We start from the raw sequence: 6,201 nt of genomic DNA, 5'->3' as shown, positions 1-6,201 counted from the left end.
GGCTCTGAAATCACAGCCAGCTTGCAGTTGTGGGTTGTTTACAAGTGCAAGATATTCAGGACAGAATCAAGAAAGTGCCCAAGCCGTGGTAATAGCCACGCATGAGGTTACTTAGCAAGCATATTCTATTCTCAAAGTAGAGAGTTTGCCCAGGATGATGAGCCTAGGTCAAGTCTAGCCGTTAAATATTAAATAGATCCCTAAGGTACTCTAATATTATGCAGGTATTGTAGCAGATAAATTCTGTCTACAATAATCCTTTTGGTAAAGTAAAACCTACATCTAGAGCCTTAGACAAAGATTGAAATCAAAATAAATAAATGAAAAAAAACGGCGGCATGTCAGTCCTAGTGGTGGGCTGACAGCATAATGAGTGAGCAGTCCTCAACGTTTTAAATAGTAATACACTGATCACGCCCAAAGAGGGTGTGTATGACTTCAACCAATTGGAGATAGAGTGGGAGTGACGCTTCCGTATGGGCGCTATGGTTACCAAAGCGTTACTCCATGGGACCAGTCCCGCAATCGTACCATGGAGAACTTATGATGAATGTATAAAGTAGTGCAGGTGGCATATGCAGGCAGGATCAATAAACGATAGAAGCGCATAAATGATTACGATCATGTACCGGCTCATGGTGTCAGCTTGAGCATCGGAGGTGCCTCCCGCGACGTCATGACGCGTAGGCATAAGTGACGTTTAGTGTATGCGGGGCAGACCCTGGGGCGGTACCAGCGTCAGCGCTATCTCTCAGGACGTCATGACGCACGGACGTAAGATGACGTCACTCCATAGTCCGCGTACGCTGAAACTATCAAGTGGTAAATGAGGGGCAGATCAAGGGGCGGTACCGCTGCCGCTAAGGTCCCTATCGGAACACATGTGGAACATCATCAAGGGGAGGTAACGCTGCCGCTAAGGTCTCTATCGGAACACATGTGGAACATCATCAAGGGGTGGTAACGCTGCCACTAAGGTCCCTATCGGAACACATGTGGGAGGTCATATGAAGGGAGAGGGGCGGACTGAGGGGCGATGCTTATGTGACGGCAAACCCTGTCAGAGTACCGTTAGTGTATCGTCCTGTAATAATAAAGGGCGATACTAACAATGCACGCTCAAATTGCAGGCAATCATTTGATCATGATGCTATTAATATAAGGCAATAGGGATGAAGAGGTTTTTTATTAAACTATTGCATAGATCATCCGGACTTAGTTTGGATCATAAATATGATCATACCCTACAGAGTGAGTGCGTCAGGTAAAATGTCCCCATCGCGTCCCAAGGTGTTATTCAAAGATGACAATCAGCATGTGAGTATTAATAAAATATATTCATATGTGTCCGAGGTTTATTTAAGTCGTCCCTATTATCATGCCGTCCAAGAGTGATTGCGTCAAATATGATGTCCCCAAATAGTTCATAATTTGGTTATGAAAGGAAAATGAATGGACAATTTGTCCAATGTTAAGAAAAACCTTTAAAGATGGAGTAAGGTAAGGTATAAGAACAGAAGAGGACTGAAGTTAATTTAAACATGGCATAAAAGAGAATAGAAATATGTCTAGATTATTATGATGTAAAGATATAGCTAGATAGCTACATCGCGGAGTATCTCATTCTTCTGTTGAAAGATGACTCCAAGATGTTGGAACACGTACCAGAAAAGTCATGCATGGTGCATCAATTATATAAAACAGTTGAATGACAGCTGTTCATTTAGACCGGTCGGAGATACAGAGCGTATCCGGAAAATCCAATTTGCCTCTTTTTGTAAGAGGAGTTTGTTGATGTCACCACGCCGTCCATCATGACGGATGTGTTCAATGCCTTGGAAAAAGACCTGCGACTCATCACCCCCGTGCATTTCATTCTTTGTCTAAGGCTCTAGATGTAGGTTTTACTTTACCAAAAGGATTATTGTAGACAGAATTTATCTGCTACAATACCTGCATAATATTAGAGTACCTTAGGGATCTATTTAATATTTAACGGCTAGACTTGACCTAGGCTCATCATCCTGGGCAAACTCTCTACTTTGAGAATAGAATATGCTTGCTAAGTAACCTCATGCGTGGCTATTACCACGGCTTGGGCACTTTCTTGATTCTGTCCTGAATATCTTGCACTTGTAAACAACCCACAACTGCAAGCTGGCTGTGATTTCAGAGCCACACTCTGACAGATCTATACTCGAGCCCTAGGGATCTAGCTCTACTGGTCCTAGATAACTCTGTGGTCTCGTTAAGAATTATCCTTTTAGCCACAATCCAGCACATTACTGGAATAGCGTATTGGTACCCCTGAGGAACCCACTAGGTGGGAGAAATGCGTAGGGTAACGCTTAGTTTTTTCTTGGCCAAATACTTCACGTGTGTCAGTGGTTTCATTAACACGACAGACGTACGTGTGTCAATTTTTCTAACGATTTGACACACGATTAACAAGCTTGACTATTTTAGTCATGTTTTTTTGACCAATAACCTTTATAGATCGAGTCCTAGTGTTTGACTTAGACTCGGTAGGTTGAGCCTTATTGATTGACTCAAACCCAATTGGTCTTTACACATGTGTGGCAATTGTTCTTGTACATTATCGTTCTCACACGATCTATTATTTGTATGTTTTGTTCTTCTCCCCCTTTATTTTAACCTTTCCTAATAAAAGTTACATTTTAATATTATTATTAGCTTTAAGGTCCATGCAGTAAACTGTTCTAAAGCCTGTACTTGGATCTACACTGCCTCTGTAAACTGGTTTTCCTAGGGGGCTTACTCTTTTTCTGCCATTATACAATGGTACTATCTGCTGGCTAAAGCCAGTACTGCATGAGGTGACACGTTGGATAAGCTCTGACAGCAGAGAGGCTGGCAATATACAGTAAGAGAACCCCGACGGACGTCTTCCAACATTGGAGCTGTACAGCTTTAGGTCATAATGTCTTCAGATGCCAGCCAGTGGATTGGAAAGGGTTAAGTACTCGGCGGTCACTTGATCTCGCCAGCCACTCACTGCTGGGGGGGTGGGATAGGGCTGGCACGTCACAGCAGGAAGTGGTAATGCCTTCCCCGCATGTTTATTGGCTAGAAAATGGCGCTAAACATATGGGGAAGGAAATGTAATTGACTCGAGTACCGCGTGGTGTTCGTCTCGAGTAACGAGCATCTCGAGTACCCTAATACTCGAACGAGCATCAAGCTTGGATGAGTGTGCTCGCTCATCTCTAACTAGGAACCAGTGAAATTGGAGCAGTGGGAGTCGGGTGAGGTGAGTATGACTTATTATATTTTTTATAGCAGGCGGAGCAGATTTTTAAAATATATTTTGCCTGGATGCGCCCTTTAAAACAGAAGAGAACAAAGCCTCACATTGATAAAACTTGTCTATATGCTTCAAAAAGAGGGACACCAATCCATGCAGGAATAATTTAACACAAAAATATATGGGATATTAAGTAGCAAATGCTGCCATTTCACCAACTTGCTTTTATGGGGGTTGATGGAAAGGATTTCCGCAAGAAGGCAGAGAAGAGGGGAAGCGCTGTGTAACTGTGCAAACCCCCACGTTATATCATATGGGAGCCAACAGCCAAGCCATAATAGGAAATAAATATAATTATATGCAATTTGAAAGTTGCAAGTGCACAATAATGATCAGCTCTAATAGACATCAACTGAGAGCATAAATACAGGAAAAGGAGCAGTGGGGTATAGCAACCTAATAGTATTAAGAGAGTTCTTAAACTTAATGCGCTGTATTTGAAGCCTGGTGCGGGTCTCTGGTGCCGGTGGAGCGGGTGCTCGGCTTTCGGATGATAGTTGGGCACTTCCTCTAACACCGGGGACCAAAGAACGAAAGACCAAAGAAACCTTGGATCCCTGGCATTTAACCCTTTACACGCTGCAGTCAGTGCAACCACTGCATGTAAAAGGCTGACAGAGGGAGGTGGCTCCCTATGTCACCTGTTTGACCCCCGTGATGAGATTACGGGGTCCCGATAGACTGCTATGGCACCCGGAAGCTTGAATATAGCCTCCGGGTCTGCCAGCTACAGTGGCCTATGTGGGATAAAAAAACAAGTTGAAAACATATTTCAAAAATAAAAAAAAATAATAAAAATAAAACCATCAAAACCCCATATTTACCCCTTTACTGTGTATAAATAAAAATCCCATATGAGGTATTGCTGCATTTATAATGCCCTAGACAAGACAGTTAGAACATTATTTAGCCCCCGGAGTTAATGTCATGAAAAAAACCCCACAAAAAACATGGAGAAAATGGTTAATTTTGTCTATCGAGCCTTACAAAAAACGGAATAGAAAGTGATTTAAGAACAGCAAGCGCTCAGATGTTCCCCGCACTCAGGAAATGTCTGCTTCTACTCCGTTCAGCCACAGAGTGAACCATGTGACTCTACAGCTAAAGCTGCACAGTTCTATTTCCTCCTGTACTCATTTCTATAAACAGTGCAAAGGGTAAATGGAAAGTTGGGTTGCTGTTTGGAAGACTTTCTGTACGTTGGCATGTGATTACCCAAGTTCTGTCAAATGCATTTTGGAGTGGATGGTTTGTTTTGAATCAAAAAGTTTTTTTTTTTCGAACATTAACTTAACCCCTTAGTGACCAAGCCTGTTTGCGCCTTAATGACCAGGCCAAATTTTGCAAATCTGACATGTGTCACTTTAACATGGAAAAACACCAGAAAGGTTTTGCATATCCAAGCGTGGGCCCCCCCTCCCAACAATTTTTACTTCTGAAAAACCCTCATTAGCAAGGCATACCTTAGCTAAGAACCACACTACCTCCAACAAAGCACAATCACTGCCTGCATGACACTCCACTGCCACTTCTCCTGGGTTACATGCTGCCAGACAGATAGATGTGAGATAGATAGATGTGAGATAGATAGATATGAGATAGATAGATGTGAGATAGATAGGAGATAGATAGATAGATAAATAGAAAGATATGAGATAGATAGATAGATATGAGATAGATAGGAGATAGATAGATAATAGATAGAGACAGATATATGTGAGATAGATAGATAGGAGATAGATAAATAGAAAGATATGAGACAGATAGATAGATAGATATGAGATAGATAGATATGAGATATATAGGAGATAGATAGATAATAGATAGAGACAGATATATGTGAGATAGATAGATATATAGATAGATGTGAGATAGATAGATACATATATAGATAGATATGAGATAGATAGGAGATAGATAATAGATAGAGACAGATAGATGTGAGATAGATAGATGTGAGATAGATAGATAGATAGATAGATAGATAGATAGATAGATAGATAGATAGATAGATAGAAGAGAGATAGATAGATAGGAGACAGACAGATAGATAGATATGATATAGATAGATATGAGATAAATAGGAGATAGATAATAGATAGAGACAGATAGATGTGAGATAGATAGATAGATAGATAGATAGGAGATAGATAGGAGATAGATAGATAGATAATAGATAGAGACAGATAGATGTGAGATAGATAGATAGATAGATAGATAGATAGATAGATAGATAGATATGAGATAGATAGGAGATAGATAGATAGATAGATAGATAATAGATAGAGACAGATAGATGTGAGATAGATCGATATATAGATAGATATGAGATAGATAGGAGATAGAGACAGATAGATGTGAGATAGATAGATAGATAGATAGATATGAGATAGATAGGAGATATATAGATAATAGATAGAGACAGATAGATGTGAGATAGATAGATAGATAGGGGATAGATAGATGTGAGATAGATAGATAGATAAATAGAAAGATATGAGATAGATAGATAGATAGATAGATAGATAGATAGATAGATAGATAATAGAGATAGATAGATGTGAGAGATAGATAGATGGATAGATAGATATGAGATAGATAGATATAAATGTGAGATAGATAGATATGAGATAGATAGATAGATAGATAGATAGAGATAGATGTGAGATAGATAGCAGATAGATAGATAGATGTGAGATAGATAGATAAATAGAAAGATATGAGATAGATAGGAGATATATAGATAATAGATAGAGACAGATAGATGTGAGATAGATAGATAGATAGATAGATAGATAGATAGATAGATAGGAGATAGATAGATGTGAGATAGATAGATAGATAGATAAATAGAAAGATATGAGATAGATAGATAG

The sequence above is a fragment of the Eleutherodactylus coqui genome, chromosome 4, assembly GCF_035609145.1.
Source record: "Eleutherodactylus coqui strain aEleCoq1 chromosome 4, aEleCoq1.hap1, whole genome shotgun sequence".
NCBI lineage: Eukaryota > Metazoa > Chordata > Amphibia > Anura > Eleutherodactylidae > Eleutherodactylus > Eleutherodactylus coqui.
The sequence above is the reverse complement of the archived record's forward strand: the minus strand, read 5'-3'. Positions refer to the sequence as shown.